Source organism: Heterodontus francisci, chromosome 42 (genome assembly GCF_036365525.1).
Source record: "Heterodontus francisci isolate sHetFra1 chromosome 42, sHetFra1.hap1, whole genome shotgun sequence".
Taxonomy (NCBI): Eukaryota; Metazoa; Chordata; class Chondrichthyes; order Heterodontiformes; family Heterodontidae; genus Heterodontus; species Heterodontus francisci.
In genome coordinates, this window is record NC_090412.1 from 27,165,882 (window position 1) to 27,188,477 (window position 22,596).

Here is a 22,596-nt window from a genome sequence, read left to right on the forward strand (position 1 = left end):
GCAGCCGTATGCGAGAACAGGAGGAATGGGCGAAAATGTTTTGACTTCATGACCAAAGTGCCTCCGTTTGTTTTTCCGCTGCAGGTGCCCGCACTCGAGCGACGGAGCCCCGTGAGGCCCAAGACTCCGGTGAAGATACTGCCAACGCTCCAGAGGCTGCACCGTCACCTGCCTCTTCCATTTCCACCAGCACAGGTACATCCACACAGTCCGCAGGGGGTTTGAGATTAGAAGCAGCGTCACAATCTGGTGGTCACGACACATACACGTCCCAGCAGCTGAGGGAGCATGTGCCACCCGGGCCTCCTGACAATTGGAGGACTGCTGGGGACCAGGCCCCTGCTCAGCCCCAATCTGATGATGATCAGATGTCTGTTGAAAGTGCAGCGGAATCATGGGGGAAATATGTCGGCGATGCCCGAGGGCATCGGTGGCTTTGCGCGTGCCATTGGGGAGTCCATGCAAACCATCACATCTGCCAAGACCCAGGCATACGAGCTTCCTCAGTGGAGAGTCTGGTGAGCTCCATGGCGAGTCTGGTTGAGCACTTGACCCATGTGCGTTTTTACCTGCACTCTATCGCTGTAACATGGGCTCTATGCAGCAGTGTCCAAACGAGAAAGGAACAAGGAACCTGAACCTCCCTCCGGGTGCTCCTTCCCCTCATGGAGACAGGCAGGTGCCATCGTGCGCACAGATGGAGGACGAGCATGTGCCAGCTTCCCCAGGGCCTTTCTCTCAGGGCACCCCCAGGGTGAGCAAAGTCTCATCTTCCTCCCGACATTGACCACCTTCCCTCCAGCAGGCATGCCCAAGGGGGGATACTCAAGCACCATTGCTACAGACCCCTGGTAGGATAGAGCCATCAAGGCCCCGTTCCTTCAGAGGACGCCCGCCATGGTCACCCATAGCAACGGGGCAGCGCACTGAGCAGCTCAGCTGCTAATGGCGGGGTAGCACCTAGATGTAGTGGAAGGAAAAGAAAATTAAGGAATTCTAAGCACGAAGGTGGCACAGGTGTTGAAAATCATGTAACTGAGAATGATAATGTTTTTAATACATTTATTTGATTTAATCTTTGATACATTCTTGTAGATCATTTGAAGTTACCAAGCTGAAAAGAATAATGATAACAAAGTGACTCCTGACAATGCAGCTCAGCGCCGATGTCATCAGAGCGCGCCCAGCTTCACACATGCTCAGAACGGACTCTTGCTGTCAGTATGGTGCTGCGCATGTGCAGCCTACGTCAGCACCCGGCTTGCCAGCACCAATTCACGCCTGCGCGCAAAAACGTCATCACGAACTACAACGGTCTGCTCGCCGCTCTCTTCCCCCTCGACGACTTGCTCCCCTCTTCATCCCCCTTTCCCTCCCCCCTCCACCTGTCAGCCACTCGCTCCCTGCCTGGCCTTTTCTTCCCCTGTGCTCTGCCTTTGCTCCCCACTCCCTCCTGCGATCGCCGTTTCTCTTCCCCACAAAGCGGAGCAGAGAGAGAGTGACAAGATAGGCAGGGGAGGGGCGGGAGACTGCGAGCGGGAGGGAGCAGAGAGCAGAGGCAGAGGGGAGGAAGTGGTGAGGCCGGTAGCGAGTGGCCGACAGGTTGGAGGGGTGGGGGTTGAAGCAGGGACCAAGCGGCCAAAGGGAGGAAGCGGCTGACGGGTGGGGGGCTGAAGCAGGGAGCGGGTGACCGAGGGGGGGGCGAAGTGGCAAGGTGGGGAGCAAGTCGTGAGCAGATGGGCGAGGGAGAGCACGGCGAAGAGAAGTGTGATGGCAGGAGGGAGCGGGGTACTGCTGGGGGTGGGATGCAGGCAGTGATCACAGCCACTGTGGGGACTTGGGTTTCATTCATTTTTGTTTTTGTGATAAATTAAGCAGCACCATCTTTACTACTGGCAGCTGCCTGTGACGTCGCAGACAGTGCATTTGAGCATGTGCAAATACTGCACCACCTAGTGGTTGCATTGTCAGCAAACGCAGCCTCATGATAATTGGTGCCTTCCGGCTGGTCCACATTTATGCTTACAGAGGAGTTTCGGAAATGACCATTGTGTTGATATCTTTGACATTTGAACCTTCCGTCTTCAATGACAGCTGCTTGCAGCTTGATGATTTGTCAGAGTATTCCGGAGTGACATGTCTTCCAATGCAAGTTCTGTAGGCCCGCCTTTACATGACTTGTATAGGAGCTGTTGTGTCTCCGTCGCAAGCAGGATCCATTTGGATGTGCTGGTCTAATCAAAGTGCTGTAACGCTGTAGCAGTTTACGTTCGAGGGTTAATACCTGGATGCAAGACACAGGTAGTTGACAAATAAGTTTATAACAGACAGGGCGTTAAGCACATTTCCGCTACAGGTAATTGTTGATGGTAAACGAGGCCTGCTTTTAGAATACAGCAATGATCCGTTCACAGGGGTATGTGAACATTCCACAAAGTTGAATTTTTTTCACACTTGAGCTTTAATTAGTTGGCTGAAACGTCCAAAAATAAGGTTTTCTTTGATGTCTCTTGCATGTGTCTCCATGGCCCTAACATCCATTAAATTCTTATTCACACTATTGGCCTCCTCCTCATGCTCTTCATATTCATCCTCATCTGAGGAGGACTGTTGCTCCTTCCGTTCCTCTGCATGAAAAACATGTCCGTGTAGTATTGCCAGGTTTCGCAGTGAACAGTCTCTGTGACACACCCTCTGTGGCACGTACTGAAGAGCCCCTCCAGACTGGTCAAGGCAGCAGAAGTGCCTTTTAATATGATGCCAGTGGTGTGTTCGATGATGGCTCTGGTGGATGCATGAGCAGCATCGCACTGCTCTTCATCTGCGCTTTGGAGACGATGCACTGGTGTCATTAACCATGTCCGAAGTGGGTAACCCTTGTCGTCCAGGATCCAGCCGTCAACTCGGGCTGGTTCATCAAAAACTCCCAGCACTCGTGAGTTTCGCAAAATGTATGAGTCGTAACAGCTCCATGGGAAAGAAGACCTGCATGAGTTTTCACCTATGGTCAGAAGTTGAACATTCAAGGACTGGAAGCCTTTGTGATTCACAAATGCAGCAGGTTGGTCCCAGGGAACTCCAATGGCCATGTGAGTACAATCAATCACCCCTTGCGCTCTAGGGAAACCAACAATGACTGCCTGGCTGTCTTCTACAGGTGAGTAGATGAAATCATTGGCACGTCAGCAAAGGGCCTCGGTCACCTCTTTGAAGTACCTATGAGTGGCAGCCTGTGAGATGCCACAGATGTCACCCATTGAGCCCTGGAAAGCAGGGCTAGCAAAAAAAAATGGAGTGCAGCAGTAATCTTGAGGGCCACAAGCGTGGGATTCGCACCAAAACCACGTAGTTGCAGGTTATGCTGAATGATCCTGTGACCATGTCACATGACATCCTCAGGTGTCTCTGGCATTCACCGGCTGGCATCTGAAGATACTTTGTCCTTGTCCTGAAGATACACTGACACACCAGCGCCCCTCTTCCATAATGCCTTCCCTGGGTGCCCTCATTCTGAGCAGCCACCCCCTCTTGTGCTGCCTGCTGCTAGCATTACGGCATCAGCCACTGGGGGATGAGAGCCCTGCTCGGTCGCATCCTCTGCTCTTCTTCCTTTGGTAGTAGAGAAATTACATGTATAAGGCCCATGTCTTTGCAGCTTTGCAATATTAAAATAAGACCAGCATTAAAGATCGCCTTTGTTTTGCCACAGAGCTCAAACATTGAATTAATGAGCTTCTATTTGCCTAACATTGCATCCAGCCTGGAATTCGCCCACCCACCTTTGGTCTCCTGCCAATTGATTTGCGCTCTTTGAATGGCTGTGTCGAGCTGAACATGATGTGGTCAGATAGGAGTGGAGTCATCCGTGCACTTGAGCCCTGGGATACTGACGGATATGCACAAGGTGCCCGAGAAATATTTGGACAAGCAGGTAGTGCCTGATTGTGGGGAGCCTGCAGCCAGATAGAGCCAATCTCAGCATCATCCTCCTAACCCTCCTCGGTGCTGGGACTATGTGGAATTTGAAGTGAAAATGTTGTGGGAAGAGTGATGACAGTGCCAATAAAAAAAAACCATCAGCAACCCAAGAATCCTGTTCAATTCACCAACTTTAAAAATGTTTCCAGTCAAAAAGGTATTATGTACAGCTGAAGGAAGAGGGAAGTGTCTTCGGGAGGAATTCCTGATCAGGCTTCTCCTAGTTTTCACCAGGCAGAGTTTGCCTGAACTTGTGAGGTTCAAATGGGACCTGTTTTCACCGATGCTCGGCACTTAAATGAAGCCCTCACTTTCCAACAGTCTGATTTTATTTATCCTCCACCTCCCTCACCCAAAATCGCCAATCGGAAAATCAGGCACATGGAGAATATCTGATCCCAAAAGGGTTAAGTTATGAGACAGGTTGCATAGACTAGAGTTTTATTCCAAGGTGTTTAAGATAATGAAAGAAGTTGATGGGGAATCAGGGGGAAACTATTTTCTCTGGTGGGAGGAGTCCAGAGCAAGGTCACATAAAATTAGCGTTAAGCCCTTCAAGGGTGATGTCAGGAAGCACTTTTTCGCACAAAGGGTAGTGGAAATCGGGAACTCTCTCCCCCAGAAAGCTGTTAAGGCTGAGGCTCAATTGAAAATTTCAAAGCTGAGATTGATAGAACTTTTGTTAAACAAGAGTTACGGAACCAGACGTATAGTTGGTGTTAAGATACAGATCAGCCATGATCTATCTGAATGACGGAACAGGCTCGTGGGGCTGAATGGCCTTCTCCTGTTCCGATGTTGTCGAGGCCCCATGACAGAACTTTGCAAAATGGAGCTATTATTTCAGCGCTTTGTGAATGTTATTAACAAGCTTCAGTTTTATTTATATTTATTTATAAATTCTACCTGTTTCTCAAAGAAAACCTGTAAAAATTGAAGATATCCAGAACATGCTGAGAAACCGACTTCATACATTCTTTCGCGAAAAGATGTTGAGAATATAAAATGATGTGGTTGAGATTTGAATCTTGTTAACAAGCAGGGGAGTGTGGCCCCTCCAGCTCAGGCAGTAGATTCAGTCAGGAGCAGAGTCACACAGAACAGGCAGGGAGGACCCATGTCCGTGCTGAGTTTCTGTCTGTGCGTATGTGTACCTGAGTATATATGTGTGCGTATATATGAGTGTGCGAGTGTGTGTGTATGTACAAGTGTGTATGTGTGTACATGTCTCTGAGTGTGTGTAAGAGTGTATGTGCAAGAGTGTGTGTGTATTGTGTGTATGAGTGTACGTGTGAGTGTGTAAGTTAGTTGACAACTGAATCAAGCCAAATAGCCTATCAAGGATGTGAAGCTGACCAGTGCCTGTCAAAACATAGCTGAGGGAGGGGTGAGCACCTTCTGGAGACGAGGAGGGAGAGATCTGATGAGAGAAGAAGGAAGGAAAATCTGGAGGGGCGGAATATTTGTCATAGAATCACAGACAGGCCATTCGATCCATCAAGTCTGTGTGTTGTTTACTTGCACATGCACCATCTAGTCCAATCTCGCTAGCTTCCCACGTCCTTTAATATCCCACCCAGTCTAATCCCCTCTCCTGCTCAGTCCCTATACCCTTTAATATTCCTCTTTTTCATGTAATGACCTAATTTCTTTTTTAAAAGAATTGATGGACTCTGCATCAAGAACGGTTAGAGGCAGGGATTCCACAATCCAACTGGTGTGTGTGTGCGTGTGCACGTGTGTGTCCCTCATCCCTCGTGCACCTCACCTGTCAGCCACGATTCAGTGACAGCACTCTCCCCTCTGAGTCAGAAGGCTGTGGGTTCAAACTCCAGAGTCTCGAGTACAAAAATCCAGGCAAACATTCCTTGTACGGTACTGAGGGAGTGCTGCACTGCCGGAGATATTAAACTGAGGTCCTGTCTGCCCTCTCAAGTGGATATAAAAGCATGGCCCTATTGAAGAAGAGCAAGCAAGTTCTGCTTGCTCTCCAGGCCAACATTTATCCCTTCGCCAACATCACTGGCAAAGATGACTTGGTCGTCTCACTGTAGGGGATCTTGCTGTGTGGAAATTGGGTGCTGCATTTCCTACAGCTGCGACTACACTTCAAAGAACAAAGAACAAAGATACTTACAGCACAGGAACAGGCCCTTCGGCCCTCCAAGCCTGCGCCGATCCAGATCCTCTCTCTAAACATGTCGCCTATTTTCTAAGCTTCTGTATCTCTTTTCTTCCTGCCCATTCATGTATCTGTCTAGATACATCTTAAAAGACTCCATCGTGCCCGCATCTACCACCTCCGCTGGCAATGCGTTCCAGGTGCCCACCACCCTCTGCGTAAAGAACTTTCCACGCATATCCCCCCTAAACTTTTCCCCTTTCACTTTGAACTCGTGTCCTCTAGTAATTGAAACCCCCACTCTGGGAAAAAGCTTCTTGCTATCCACCCTGTCTATACCTCTCATGATTTTGTACACCTCAATCACGTCCCCCCTCAACCTCCGTCTTTCTAATGAAAATAATCCTAATCTACTCAACCTCTCTTCATAGCTAGCGCCCTCCATACCAGGCAACATCCTGGTGAACCTCCTCTGCACCCTCTCCAAAGCATCCACATCCTTTTGATAATGTGGCGACCAGAACTGTACGCAGTATTCCAAATGTGGCCGAACCAAAGTCCTATACAACTGTAACATGACCTGCCAACTCTTGTACTCAATGCCCCGTCCGATGAAGGAAAGCATGCCGTATGCCTTCTTGACCACTCTATTTACCTGCGTTGCCACCTTCAGGGAACAGTGGACCTGAACACCCAAATCTCTCTGGACATCAATTTTCCCCAGGACTTTTCCATTTACTGTATAGTTCACTCTTGAATTGGATCTTCCAAAATGCATCACCTCGCATTTGCCCTGATTGAACTCCATCTGCCATTTCTCTGCCCAACTCTCCAATCTATCTATATTCTGCTGTATTCTCTGACAGTCCCCTTCACTATCTGCTACGCCACCAATCTTAGTGTCGTCTGCAAACTTGCTAATCAGTCCACCTATACTTTCGTCCAAATCATTAATGTATATCACAAACAACAGTGGTCCCAGCACGGATCCCTGTGGAACACCACTGGTCACACGTCTCCATTTTGAGAAACTCCCATCTACTGCTACTCTCTGTCTCCTGTTGCCCAGCCAGTTCTTTATCCATCTAGCTAGTACACCTTGGACCCCAAGCGCCTTCACTTTCTCCATCAGCCTGCCATGGGGAACCTTATCAAACGCCTTACTGAAGTCCATGTATATGACATCGACAGCCCTTCCCTCATCAATCAACTTTGTCACTTCCTCAAAGAATTCTATTAAGTTGGTAAGACATGACCTTCCCTGCACAAAACCATGTTGCCTATCACTGATGAGCCCATTTTCTTCCAAATGGGAATAGATCCTATCCCTCAGTATCTTCTCCAGCAGCTTCCCTACCACTGACGTCAGGCTCACCGGTCTATAATTACCTGGATTATCCCTGCTACCCTTCTTAAACAAGGGGACAACATTAGCAATTCTCCAGTCCTCCGGGACCTCACTCGTGTTTAAGGATGCTGCAAAGATATCTGTTAAGGCCCCAGCTATTTCCTCTCTCGCTTCCCTCAGTAACCTGGGATAGATCCCATCCGGACCTGGGGACTTGTCCACCTTAATGCCCTTTAGAATACCCAACACTTCCTCCCTCCTTATGCCGACTTGACCTAGAGTAATCAAACATCTGTTCCTAACCTCAACATCTGTCATGTCCCTCTCCTCGGTGAATACCGATGCAAAGTACTCGTTTAGAATATCACCCATTTTCTCTGAGTCCAAGCATAACATTCCTCCTTTGTCCTTTAGTGGGCCAATCCTTTCTCTAGTTACCCTCTTTCTCCTTATATATGAATAAAAGTACTTCATTGGCTGTAAAATACTTTGGGACCTTCTGAGGGTGTAAAGGCCCCATATAAACGCAAATCTTTATTCCTTTGACGCAAGACTTTCATACATATTATTGGGCAAACATTGGGAAAATACTTTGACCAAAAAGTGCCCCTTTTAAACTTTTCTTCCCTTTTAAGTTCTCCCTGTTTTGGTCAATAACTGGTTGTGTGCTGATTTCTGTACTTTTACCAAAAAAGGTTGCAAATTTCTCAGCAAAAACAGATCCAACAAGCTAATGATAGTTGGCAATGGTGCATGTGCGATTTGCATTATATTTTGGAGTTGCCGCTTTTCCTCATCTGCTTGTAAGATGATTTTACCCATCTTATGTCAACAGTAATAACTTACTGAAATCATACACATATTCGCATAACAAGTCAGGGGGAAAAAAGTCATGTACAAACACATTAGCTTGCCAAATGTCAGCTCAGAAATGTTAAAAGTTCTTCAGAACTTATAAACAAAATTTTACAAATGAATTTAGCCTCCTCAAAATATCTCTGCTAACCGACCTCTGGGAACACTGGAATTTAAAGACTTTGAAATGAGAAAAATATCCTTCAGGCTGAGAAGGTGAATTTGGAAGCAGCGTGTTAGTACAGCTGGTGTGAGGGTTCCAAAAGGAACTACTGGGAATGAATGGGACAGACATGGAATGCAAATAGTTTGTTAAAGATAAGAGTAATTGGAGAAGAAAAGCTTTAAGATCTGAATAAAAATTAAAGGATGAAGAATTTTTTTTAAAATCTGGAAATGAATTTGGGAATCAGACACTAATCTCTGAGGAGATTAATGAGGGGGTAGGGAGAAAAGGAAGGATTGTGCAAAAAGGGGAGCGAGAGAGGGAAATGGATAGTGATTTGGGGAAGAGATAAAGAGAAATGGAGGGAAAGGCAACTGCGAGAGAGAAGGGAGAAGAGAAGAGTGAAAAGAAGAATGTAAAAGAGGAAGAGAGAGTGGAAGGAGAGACAGGGAAGAGAGGGAGGGAGAGGGAGCATGGCAGAGGAGAAGGTGAAAGAGAGAAAGAGCAGCTGAGAGAGTGATGTGCTTAAGTAACAGAACAAAAGAGAATGGGAGTCAGTGAGTGGCAGTGGGTAAGTAGTAGCAAGACTTCTTTACTCTTATATTCCAATCCCTTTGTAAAATGTTAGCCTTTAATACAAAGGGACTGGAATATAAGAGTAAAGAAATCTTACTGCAATTGTACAGAGCATTGGTGAGACCATACCTGGAGTAATGTGAACAGTTTTTGTCTCCCTACCTAAGGATTGCAACAAAGGTGCACTAGATTGATTCCTGGGATAAGAGGATTGTCCAATGATTGTCCTATTGAGTGGACCAAGCCTATATTTCCTAGAGTTTAAAAGAATGAGAGGTGATCTAATTGAAATATCTAAAATTCATAAGGAGCTTGATAGGATAGGATATTTCTCCTGGCTCAGGAGTCTAGAACACAGGGTCACAGTTTCAGAATAAGGGGTCGACTGGCAGTGGGTGACGGACAGGGGGTGACGGGCAGGGTGTGACGGGCAGGGGGTGACGGACAGGGGGTGACGGGCAGGGGGTGACTGGCAGGGGTGACTGGCAGGGGGTGACGGGCAGGGGGTGACTGGCAGGGGTGACTGGCAGGGGGTGACAGGCAGGGGGTGACTGGCAGGGGTGACTGGCAGGGGGTGACGGACAGGGGGTGACGGGCAGGGGGTGACGGGCAGGGGGGTGACTGGCAGGGGGTGACGGACAGGGGGTGACTGGCAGGGGGTGACTGGCAGGGGGTGACGGACAGGGGGTGACGGGCAGGGGGTGACAGGCAGGGGGTGACTGGCAGGGGTTGACTGGCAGGGGGTGACGGACAGGGGGTGACGGGCAGGGGGTGACTGGCAGGGGGTGACGGACAGGGGGTGACGGGCAGGGGGTGACGGGCAGGGGGTGACTGGCAGGGGTGACTGGCAGGGGGTGACGGCCAGGGGGTGACGGGCAGGGGGTGACGGGCAGGGGGTGACTGGCAGGGGTTGACTGGCAGGGGTTGACTGGCAGGTGGTGCCATGTTTGCCTACAGAACAACAGTGACAACACTTCAAAAGGGCTGTGATACACTTTGAGAGGAATGATAGGCCCTAAATAAATACAAGTTACTTCATTAACATGGAATATTTTATGACAAGGAACAATTGAGGCAAAAATTATAATATGAGGTAAAACGGAATTGGATACGTATTTGATTAGCAAGATATAGATAAGCAAAGATACAATAAACGGGATTGGAGTGGACAGCTCCAGCTGTAAAAGCTGGAAAAAAAAAGTTTTCAAATCTTTCCTGTTATTCAAGTACTGTCAGGTATTGTTCATGACAGGTCTGAACAGAGTAGATGGGGAGAAACTGTTCCAATTGGCAGAAGGGTCAAGAACGAGAGGACACTGAGTTAAGGTCATGGGTAAAAGGACCAGAGACGACATGAGGAGAAAATGTTTTAAGCAGCGAGTGGTTAGGATCTGGAACGCTCTGCCTGAGAGTGTGGTGGAGGCAGATTCAATCGTGACTTTCAAAAAGGAATTGGATAATTATCTAAAGAGAAAAAATTTGCAGGGCTATGGGGAAAAGACGGGGAGTGGGACTAGCTGAGTTGGTCTAGCAGAGAGCCAGTACAGACACAACAGGCTGAATGGCCGCCTTCGGTGATTCTACTGTAGAAATTTAATAATTTATTTTGTAGCCACTACCTGTATGAATTTAATTTTTATTACTGCTGATATTTTCTGAATTATTTGGCTGTTTTCCTCTTCTCTCCTCTCCTCTCAGAAGGAGTTAAATGGAGGTACAGCCCCTTTAGCTAGACTCAGCATGGATTGAGGATTGGTTAGCTCGCTGGAGACAGAGTCAGGATTAATGGGTCTTTTTCAGGTTGGAAAGATGTAACTATGTAACTAGTGGAGTGCCACAAGGATCAGTCCTAGAGTTAAATTATTTACTATCTATATTAATGACTCGGAGGAGGGGCAGAGTGTAATATACCCAAATTTGCTGACGATATAAAAATAGGTGGGAGGGCATATTGTGACGAGGACATAATGAATCTGCAAGGGGATATAGATAGATTGAGTGAGTGGGCAAAAACAGTCATTCCCCCAGGTGGCAATTGGAGTAACTATAACTAGCCTTGGGGAAGGAGGGAAGGAAGAAATGAGCCAGGGTTTCTATTGCTCAATGCTAGTGTCAGTCATGGCTCAATTGGTAACACGCTTGCCTCTGAGTTACAAGGTTCCTGATTCAAGTTCTACTCCAGGGCCTGAAGCACAAAAATCAAGGTTGTATTCCAGTACAGGACTGAGGGAGCACTGCACTGTCAGAGCAGCTGTTTTTTGGATGAGACGTTAAACTGAGACCCCCTCTGCCTGCTCAGGTTAATGTAAAGGTCCCATGGCAACATTTTGAGGAAGGGCAGTGGAGTAATCCCCAATGTCCTAGCCAATATTTACCCCGCAATCAACCCAATAAAAGCAGTTTATACGGTCATTATCACATTGTTCTGATGAAAGGTCACCAACCTGAAACGTTAACTCTGCTTCTGTCTCCACTGATGCTGCCAGACCTGCTGTGCATTTCCAGCACTTTCTGTTTTTATTTTGGCCAGGTCATCTGTTTGTTTCGGTAGTAATAATCGATGGAGGAATGTTGGCCAGGGAACCAGGGGAGAGACCCCCTTTCATCCTGAATAGTATCAAAGGATCTTTGCCATCCCACTGAACCATTGAAACAGGCAAGTGTAACTTTGGTTTAATGTCCCTCCTAAAGACAACATGGAGAATAGGTGGCAATCCTTACATACTGTCCTGCAAAAATAATGACTATTATTATTTTTAAATTATGTGATCAACCTGCTAGGAGATCTCCACCAGTTATTTTCTTTAATGATTCTTGATGTCAGGAATTCTAGCAGGAAATAATTATTTTGAAAAGTCCATTTTATGTTCGGGACTGAAATGCGTCATTAAAAGACAGCTTTTATAAAATATCTGGAGAATGTCAACAAGGCAACTCAAATCTCCAAGGCCCCTTTGCAAGGCTGCACGACTGTTGTCATAGAAATAGCCTTGTGTAGTTCTAATCTTCTAATAGATACAGCTTTCTTTTTAGAAACTCTATGGTTACGTTTACCCTACATATAGGACAGTTCTCCTTATGAGACCGACATTATGGTATGTTCGGTTAATGTAAGTTGGCATAAACCAGGAGTGAAGGTCATGAAAGTGGTGATTAGAGGATGAAAGAGGATAAAAAGCAACACCATTGGAAGGAAGTTAAGGAAGACCCAATGGTTAGTCACCCTGCGACTGAGCTCAGAAACTGTAACATGACGTCTCCCGCAGTCCACGTATTGTTGTGTGTTGTTTGTCAGTATCATCATAAAATCTGCAAACAAACTGTATTTAGAACTTTCATTCCTGGCACAGAGACAAAGCTTGTCTCACTAGCAGTATTGATCTGCACTTGGAATGAAAAAGTGTTTACTAGTTGCCCTGCCCCAGGCACATGTAGTAATATATACTGGCCACTGAGTATGACGGAAATAATCTTTTTGTAACAATATAACAGAAACGCAAGGAGGAAACCAGGATAATATCTAGTGATTGCAATTACCTAATAGCTCGAGAATGACTAAGTGTGAGTGTAGCTGGCATATTAGTCTATATCCTGCCTCGTTCCATTTGAATTGTGTGTTGTCCCTCCCTTGACAGGACACTGCAACAGTTAAGGGTTATGAAAATGTTGCCAGGGCAGGAGAGAGATGAATAATGATCAGTGAAGATACCAAAATCAGATCTAAACCTCAGGGTGGTCTCAATAGGCTCCAAGAGCATTGCTAATCTGTATGTTTTTTGTGATAATTCGTATATTGCTGGTAATTTCAGATTAGTGGCTTTGAGGTGCTTCACTCACAATCACGATATTGGCCTTCATTTAAGCTCCATCTATTCTCCATTTCGGATGCTTTCCTGTAATTTCACAATCCTTATTTCTCAGGGCCGCATCTCACAATCTCTGTTCTCACTCTTACCCCTAACCTCTTCTTCATGATAACTTGTGAGCTAATTGAAGAGTGAGGAGCACCTATTCTTGCCTGACCATGCCAACATGTTGCCATGGCAGTGAGCCATTGGCGAATGTGCAACACATTTTATTTTCTCGTCCAGAGCTGCCTTCCATTGAAGAATCATAGGCCGAGGTCTGACCGACACGCCGTGGGTTCCGACATCAGCCCCCCCCAATCCAGGTGGGCGGACGGTGGCACCTGGTGGCAATGTTACCGGCGGCAACAAATCAAGAGCCCACAGCCGCAACTGCCATCCATATAAGGACAGCGGACCGCCTCCCCAAGCTGGCAGCCCAATCAGAGGGCCGGCGGCTCTGCAGCCTCGGCAGCGCCAGAGATGGCCAGTGCTGAGGCAGCAGGAAGAAGGACAGAACGCTTCCACGTCGAAGGGCCGCTAAGAGAGATAAGAATGTGCTGGGGCCAGGCAGGCAGGCCCCGTGATTGGAAGTGAAACCTCCAGTGATGGCGTCAGAGCCTCGGGGGTAGCCATTGCCACGGTGGGGGAGGTGGGGGGCTTTTTTGGGCCATGGGGGCTCTGGAAAGGAAGATTTCCCCCCCCCCCCGCCACCCCGGGAAGACGCTGGGAGACTACCTTGATGCAGCTGGTGGACTCACAACGTGGTAGAGGCTCATAAAATCCCAGCAGCCTGGTAAAATGGCCATCAATAGGCAGATTAATTACTGCCCACTTCCAGTCAGAATGCAGCCGAGCTGCTACCATTCCCAGCTTTCAGTAATATCCCGTGGCAGTGGGTAAACATTGGGCTTCCCTACTGCCGCCTTCTGCTGCCATTTTACCACCCCTCCCACTTCCCAGCCCATCTCCAGAGGGCTGGTAAAATTCCTGCCATAAAATCATGGAATCCTACTCCGCACAGCCTGTCACGCCTGTACCAGCTCTTTTAAAGAGCTATATAATTAATCTTACTCCCCAGTTTTTTCCCCATCTGTCTCTTAAAGGAAATGTCCAATTAGCCATTTGAAATTCTGATGGAATCTGATTCCACCACACTTTCAGGGAGTGAATTCCAGATCTTAAGAACCCTTGTGAAGAAATTCCTTCTCATTTCCCCCTTTGTTATTTTGCCCAATTATTTGAAATCAATGCTGTCTGGTTACCGACCCACTTGCCAGAGGAAACAATTTCTTCCTACTTACTCTATCAAAGCCCCTCAGAATTTTGATTACCTCTATTAGGTCTCCCTTTAACCTTCACTGCACTAAGGAAAACAACCCCAACTTCTCCAATCTTGCCAATAACTGAATTCCCTCATCTCCAGTATCCTCCTGTTAAACCTCCTCTGACTCCTCTCCAGGATCTTGGCCTCCTTTGTACGCTGCCCAGAATTGTACACAACATGGGATCTGAGGTCTAACCAGTGAAAGTTTAGCATGACTTCCTAGTAATTGTATTCAATGCTCTTATTTACAAAGCCACATATCCCATAAACTTTCTTAATTACTTATCAATTTATTCTGCCATCCTGTAAGATTAACTAATTAAGATTACAGAGACATGGCTGCAGAGTGAACAAGGATGGGAACTGAACATCCAGGGGTATTCAATATTTAGGAAGGACAGGCAAAAAAGGAAAGGAGATGGAGTAGCATTGTTAGTAAAAGAGGAAATCAATACAATAGTGAGGAAGGATATTAGCTCAGAGAATCCTGATGTGGAATCTGTATGGGTGGAGCTAAGAAACACCAAAAGGCAGAAAACATTGATGGGGGTTGTATATAGACCCCCAAACAGCAGTGGTGATGTAGAGGATAGCATTAAACAAGAAATCAGAGACACATGCAATTAGGGTGCAACTGTAATTATGGGTTACTTTAATCTACATATAGATTGGGCAAACCAAATTAGCAGTAAAGGGTTGACAGTGGATAGGCAATGGCTAGCATTTAAAGAGAGCATGGTTGAGCTACCATTCCTGTCTGGCGCAAAAATAAGACAGGAAAGGTGGCTCAACTGTGGCTTACAAAAGAAATTAGGGATAGTATCAGATCCAAGGAGGAGAAATATAAAATGGCCAGAACAAGCAGCAAACCTGAGGATTGGGAGCAGTTTAGAATTCAGCAAAGGAGGACAAAGGGATTGATTAAGAAGGGGAAAATAGAGTATGAGAGTAAGCTGGCAGAGAACATAAAAACTGACTGTAAAAGCTTCGATAGATATGTGAAGAGAAAAAGATTAGTGAAGATAAATGTGGGTCCCTTACAGTCAGAAATGGGGGAATTGATGATGGGCAACAAAGAAATGGCAGACCAATTAAATACATACTTTGGTTCTGTCTTCACAAAGGAGGACACAAATTACCTCCCAGAAATGTTGGGCAACATAGTGTCTAGTGAGAAGGAGGAACTGTATGAAATCAGTATTAGTAGGGAAATGGTGTTAGGGAAATTGATGGGATTGAAGGCCGATAAATCCCCAGGGCCTGATAATCTACATCTCAGAGTACTTAAGGAAGTGTCCCTAGAAATAGTAGATGCATTGCTGATCATTTTTCAAAATTCTATAGACTCTGGAACAGTTCCAACAGATTGGAGGGTAACTAATGTAACCCCACTATTTAAAAAAGGAGGCAGAGAGAAATCAGGGAAGTATAGACCGGTTCGCCTGACATCAGTATTGGGGAAAATACTAGAGTCCATTATAAAAGAGGTAATAGCAGAGAACTTGGAAAACAACGACATGATCGGACAAAATCAACCTGGATTTACGAAAGGGAAATCATGCTAGACAAATCTACTGGAATTTTTTAAGGATGTAACTAGTAGAATAGATAAGGGAGAAGCAGTGGATGTGGTGTATTTGGACTTTCAGAAGGCTTTCGATAAGGTCCCACATAAGAGATTAGCATGCAAAATTAAAGCACATGGGATTGGGGATAAGGTACTGACATGGATAGAGAACTGGTTGGCAGACAGGAAACAAAAAGTAGGAATAAACGGGTGTTTTTCCGAGTGGCAGGCAGTGAATAGTGGGGTACTGCAGGGATCAGTGCTAGGACCCCAGCTATTCACAATATATATTAATGATATAGATGAGGGAATTAAATGTAATATATCGAAGTTTGCAGATGACACAAAGTTGGGTGGGAGTGTGAGCTGTAAGGAGGATGCAGAGAAGCTCCAGTGTGATTTGGACAGGTTGAGTGAGTGGGCAAATACATGGCAGATGCAGTATAATGTGGATAAATGTGAGGTTATCCACTTTGGTGGCAAAAACAGAAAGGCAGATTATCTGCATGGCGATAGATTGGGAAAGGGGGAGGTGCAGCAAGACCTGGGTGTCCTTGTGCACCAGTCGCTGAAAGTAAGCATGCAGGTGCAGCAGGCAGTTAAGAAGGCAAATGGTATGTTGGCCTCCATAGCGAGAAGCTTCGAGTACAGGAGCAAGAATGTCTTGCTGCAATTATACAAGGCCTTGGTGAGACCACATCTGGAGTATTGTGTGCAGTTTTGGTCTCCTTATCTGAGGGAAGGATGTTCTTGCTACGGAGGGAGTGCAGCGAAGGTTCACCAGACTGATTCCTGGGATGGCAGGACTGACGTATGAAGAGAGATTGGGTCGATTAGGCTTGTATTCGCTGGAGTTAGAAGAATGAGAGGGGATCTCATAGAAACCTATAAAATTCTAACAGGACTGGACAGACTAGATGCAGGAAGGATGTTCCCGATGGCGGGGGAGTCCAGAACCAGGGGTCAAAGTCTAAGGGTAAGGGGTAAGCCATTTAGGACTGAGATGAGGAGGGATTTCTTCACCCAGAGAGTGGTGAACCTGTGGAATTCTCTACCACGGAAAGCAGTTGAGGCCAAATCATTAAATATATTCAAGAAAGAGTTAGATATAGGTCTTAGGGCTAATGGGATCAAGGGACTTGGGGAGAAAGCGGGAACAGAGTACTGAGTTTGGATGATCAGCCATGATCGTATTGAATGGTGGGGCATGTTCGAAGGGCCGAATGGCCTACTCCTGCTCCTATTTTCTATGTTCTTCTATTCTTTCTTGATCTATATTAAGGACCTAGACTTGGGTGTGCAAGGCTTTTCTCAAAATTTCCAGATCGCGCAAAACTTGGAAGTATTGTGAACCTAGAGGAGGTCAGTGACAGACTTCAAGAGGACATAGACAGGCTGGTGAAATCGGGGGTAGGTGGAAATGTGGAGTAATCAGTTCAGCCATGAACTTATGGAATAGTAAAGCAGGCTGGAGGGGCCGAATCATGCCATCTGAACAATGCTGCCCATCCCTCTCAGCCTGCCGCCAGCTGTCTACGGGAAAAGTGATCAAATTGTTTGCCTTGATGAACATCAGTCAGCTGTTTAATATATATCAATGAGTACCAGCTTGGCTGATATTCCCAGTAGTGCCACACTGTCTTTGGGATGCTGGTCTACTGGAGGTCAGTTTTCAGGAGATGGCACAACTCTGTCACAGCCTCTTGAGTGAAGCACAGCTTGTGAGGACAAGTCCCTTTGATGCACCGATGTGTATGCCTCTGTACCTGTGAGATATGGGGATATAGCTGTTCGCTATGGCTCAGTGGGTAGCACCCTTGCCTCTGAGTTAGGAAGTTGAGAATTTGGGTCGCACTTCAGAGACTTGAGCACATGGACTAGGCCGACACTCCAGTGCAGTGCTGAGAGGGATTAGGAGAGTTCCCTCCAGTGTCCTGCCCAATGTTTAGCCCTTAACCAGCATCGCTGAAAATCAGATTATCTCGTCAATTAATTTCATTTCTCTGAGACTTTATTGCGCACAAATTGACTACCACATTTCCTACATTACAACACTTCAAAAATACTTAATTGGCTGTGAAACGCTTTGGGGTGTTTCAAATGAGACTTTTAAATGCTGACTTCCCATCATGATTTAGAAGGGAGAATCGAGCACACAGGTAATTCATGGAAAGAGTTAAATACAGCCTACTGCACACAAACAGGCCATTCAGCCCAACTGGACTATGCTAGCATTTATGCTACAAACAAGACTCCCTTCTCCGGTTTTCATTCTAACCACTCTCTGGGTGAGGAAGTTTCTCCCGAATTCCCCACTGGATTTATAAGTGATTATCGTACATTTATACTTTGGACTCCCCCCACAAGTGGAACATTTTCTTTACGTCTACCCTATCAAATCCCTATGTAATCTTAAAGAATCACAGGAGTCTGCACCTGTGCTAAAATATGACAATAAAGTTCCTGTTTGTTTTCAGTCCCACACCAAAGAACGTGCCAGAGACAAATTATCTGCACAGGATCCTCATTGCTTCAACACCCGGTCTCCATCACTGGTCTAATTGCAGAAACCAGAAAGTGTGCCTGTTAAACAAGGCTGACCTCTAGTGTCCCAACTGCAAATTGCAGTCAATCACTGAAGTGATTGACAGTTGATGGCTGGTACTGAACTCCCAGTATCTTAAGAATAAAAAGTGGGGAAGAATTGACGGTGGTAAAGTTTTAGATTGCTTGTTTTCATTTTGTATAAATTGCTCCTATTAGATGTCAGCTGGAGCTCAATGCATGTCAGTGACCAGTTCTGATGAAAGGTCACTGACCTGAAACATTAACTCTGTTTCTCTCTGCACAGATGCTGCCAGACCTGCTGAGTATTTCCAGCACGGTTTGTTTTTATTTCAGATTTCCAGCATCTGCAGTACTTTGCTTTTACTATATAAATGCAAGTTTGGCATTCTTTAACAGAGTGGTGGTTAATTATCAGGAATAAAAGAGATACTTCAGCATTTTTCAGGGGAATTTGAAGGAATGGTCTGCAGGAATATTCCAGGTGCTGACTGACCTGCGGCTTGTAGTTAATGTAACCCCACTATTTAAAATAGGAGGTAGAGAGAAAACAGGGAATTTTCTTGTCTTACACAATACCCCGGTGATTTGGGTATGCAGGGTGCTCTCCTCAATGAGCTGCAGCCAGGGGGAGAAGCAGCTGGGTGCAGTGCCTTCAGTGAAGAGGTCACCACCTGATGAGGAGGACACGAAAGATGTTTGCCAGCTGAAAGCCTGTCAGATGTATCTCTGTACAGTCTGCTGCAATAGCCAGTCTGCAACACACACACTGGCCCTGATTTTGAACCTAACTCCAGCTGATGGGAAGTGATTACCATAGCAGGACAGGAAGAAGCATTTAAATGGAAACCCAAGATTTCAAATTACCTATTGCACATGTCTAATGCATATAATATAGAATCATAGAAATTTATGGCTCAGGAGGCCATTCAGCCCATTGTGCCTGTGCCAGCTGAAAAAGAGCTGATTTTACAAAGATAGATGGGCAAGAAAGTGGTGAAGAGGACAAAAAAAGGAATGCCAGATAGGTCAAATGAGTGGGCAAAAATTTGCCAGATGGACTATAATGTGGGGAAATGTGAGGATATCCACTGTCAAGAAAACATGCTGTGTCAAATGAGGATTTTTAATTCATTGGTTGGAACCCTATGTTGAACTTTCAAAGTTGGGATCTTACAGTGGATAGGCAATGGCTAGCATTTGAAGAGCACATGGATGAATTACAACAATTGTTCATTCCTGTCTGGCGCAAAAATAAGACAGGAAAGGTGGCTCAACCGTGGCTTACAAAAGAAATTGGGGATAGTATTAGATCCAAGGAGGAGAAATATAAAATGGCCAGAACCAGCAGCAAACATGAGGATTGGGAGCAGTTTAGAATTCAGCAAAGGAGGACAAAGGGATTGATTAAGAAGGGGAAAATAGAGTATGAGAGTAAGCTTGCAGAGAACATAAAAACTGACTGTAAAAGCTTCTAGAGATATGTGAAGAGAAAAAGATTAGTGAAGACAAATGTGGGTCCCTTACAGTCAGAAATGGGGGAATTTATAATGGGGAACAAAGAAATGGCTGACCAATTAAATACATACTTTGGTTCTGTCTTCACAAAGGAGGACACAAATTACCTCCCAGAAATGTTGGGGAACGTAGGGTCTAGTGAGAAGGAGGAACTGTATGAAATCAGTATGAGTAGTTCCAGTGGATTGGAGGGTAGCTAATGTAACCCAAAATATATTCAAGAAAGAGTTAGATATAGTTCTTAGGGCTAAAGAAATCATGGGATCCGGGGAGAAAGGGGAAACAGGTTACTGAGTTTGGATGATCAGCCATGATTGTATTGAATGGCGGAGCAGGCTCGAAGGGTCGAATGGCCTACTCCTGCTCCTATTTTTCTACGTTTCTTTTCTTTCCCCTTTCTATCATCATTGCTAATATCTCATCTGTCACCCACTCCTTGGGCTATGAGTCGGGGGGGGACTGGTAAAATTCTGTGGAGAGAGGCCCGCCTCTACCCGCAACATCAAGGAGGGCCCGCTGCAAATTACCAGCAGCGGGGGGACCTCGGTGCAGCCCCCCACCTCCGCTCCGCAGCGGCACCCCAATTAGAATATGTAAGACAGTACTTACCTCTGCAGATTATGCATCCCGCTGCCTCTCCTGCACACTTCCTCATTTTACATAGAACGGGCGGCCATCATGTGCCATCCCGTTCACCATTCGAAAAGCCGCCGGGTCATCAGAAGCAGAAGGTTTTGCTCCGGAAGGTAAGTTCTGATATTCAGGGGTCTCGCTCTGCATACTGGAAGGGAGGAGGGAGGGGGTCTGGGATTACTGGAGGGAAAGCTCTGCAGACATGAAGGGATGTACTGTGTACCCTCCCTCTGTAAACAGTGTACGCTCTGTGTTTGTTTGTGTTTGTGAAGGAGCAACGGCACTCTGGTCACCCTCTGTGCGGGCAGGGTGCCAGAAAGGGTTGGAGCATTAAGGTTATATGGATGGTGGGGGCAATCGATTCAGTTGGGAGGATCTTGATGTGCTCATGCTGTGCCACTCTGAGTGTTGGCCAAGATGGGCAAGGCCATGCCACGCCACATAGTTGATCCATGAAAACATCTAATGTACCCGTCAACACCAATCCCTGTGTCCTGATAGAAACCTTCAAATAAATGAAGGGTTGAACTTTATTTATCACATGGAACTGGGTCTGGCTCATCCTACATTGTGTGATCCTCTGCTCCTGAGGATCCGTATGTGCCGGAGCCAAAATCAACAGGCAGGTGTGATCCACCTGGAGGCCCCCGGTCGTGAGCAGCAGCCCCCAAGGGGAGCTCCACCATTACGGTCGCTGTGCATCTACAGGCCCCACATGACATGCCATCAGATGTCAGAGCACCAGTGTCAGAGGTGATTGCACATGTACTGAGGGTGGTGACACGTCTCTGTACCCTGCTCAAAGTTAACCTGCAGCTTCAGTGGACATCCTATGCCTGTGGTCCTCATAGTGGTTCTCAAGCTTGACGCCTACACAGTCAGCAGTGCACCACTGCATAAGGGAGGTCTCTCACAGCCAGACCCAGAGGGCTGTTGGTTTTGGCACCATTGCCGGAGAACCGTGGGTTTTAATGTCCATAGACTGCACCCACGTGGCCATCAGGCCTCCCACCAGGCGACCACCTGCAGACATCACCATTAAAGGAATCCTCTCAATTTAGGTGAAGCTGGTATGTGATCACCGGAGATGCTTCATGCAAATCTGTGCCTGCTTCTCAGGCAGTTGCCATGGTACCTGGGTCCTGCGCCAGTCCCAGCTGCCTCTGCTGTTCACTGAACTGGCTCAGATGGAGGGGTGGCTTCTTGGAAATAAGGGCTATCCCTTGCAGACATGGCTCCCAAGACAAGTGAGAGACCCCACCACTGCTGCAGAGGAGAGATACAAGGCCAGCCACTAAGCTACATGAGCCACCATTGAGCAGGGGGGCATGCTGAAAGAGCTCCTCCAGTGCCTGTATGGATAGGGTGATGCCCTGTACTACAGGCCAAAAAGGCCAACTCCTTTCTTTGCTGCTCTGCACAACTACACACCCAATAGGGGCCAGGCCTGGCATGATGAGGAGAGAAGGCAACAGGATTCCTGCTCGGACTATGAGGACGCCAAGGACCTACAACGCATGGGAGGGCAGATGGCACCCAGGCTCTGCACGTAGGGCTATCAGTGAGCTAGGGATGTACGGAAGTGGCGTATCAGACAAAGGCTGTCTGCTCCATAGGAACCGACATGAGCTCTGCAAGTGACACATCACCCTCTCTCACCTGCTGTGCACCAGTCTACATCTACAACATCCCTGTGCAAACCATTAGAGGCAGCAGCTGACTGAGCCAATGTCCATGTCACTGCAACCGTGGAGATGCTCATGAGTAATGGTGGCATGGCAATGTTATTGCATACGTTGGCTCTTCTGATGGGCCGGAATGTGACATTGCGCTACTTGCTGGCACACATCATTCGCACAGAGAAAAGGACACACATGTTGGTGAGGAACATTTAGTGAAAGACGTATTTACATTGCTGTGACACCCGTGCATTCCCATTTGTGTCAGTATATTCTCTGTAAACGTTCATGAGTGCCCCTTCTCGGTGCATCCTCTGCACTGGCAACCTGACTGGCGGAAGGCTGCTGATTTGATTGCCCTTTGGCTGTGGATGACTTTGGTGCTCGTACCCTGTGTGCATGAGGCCTAGAGGGCCC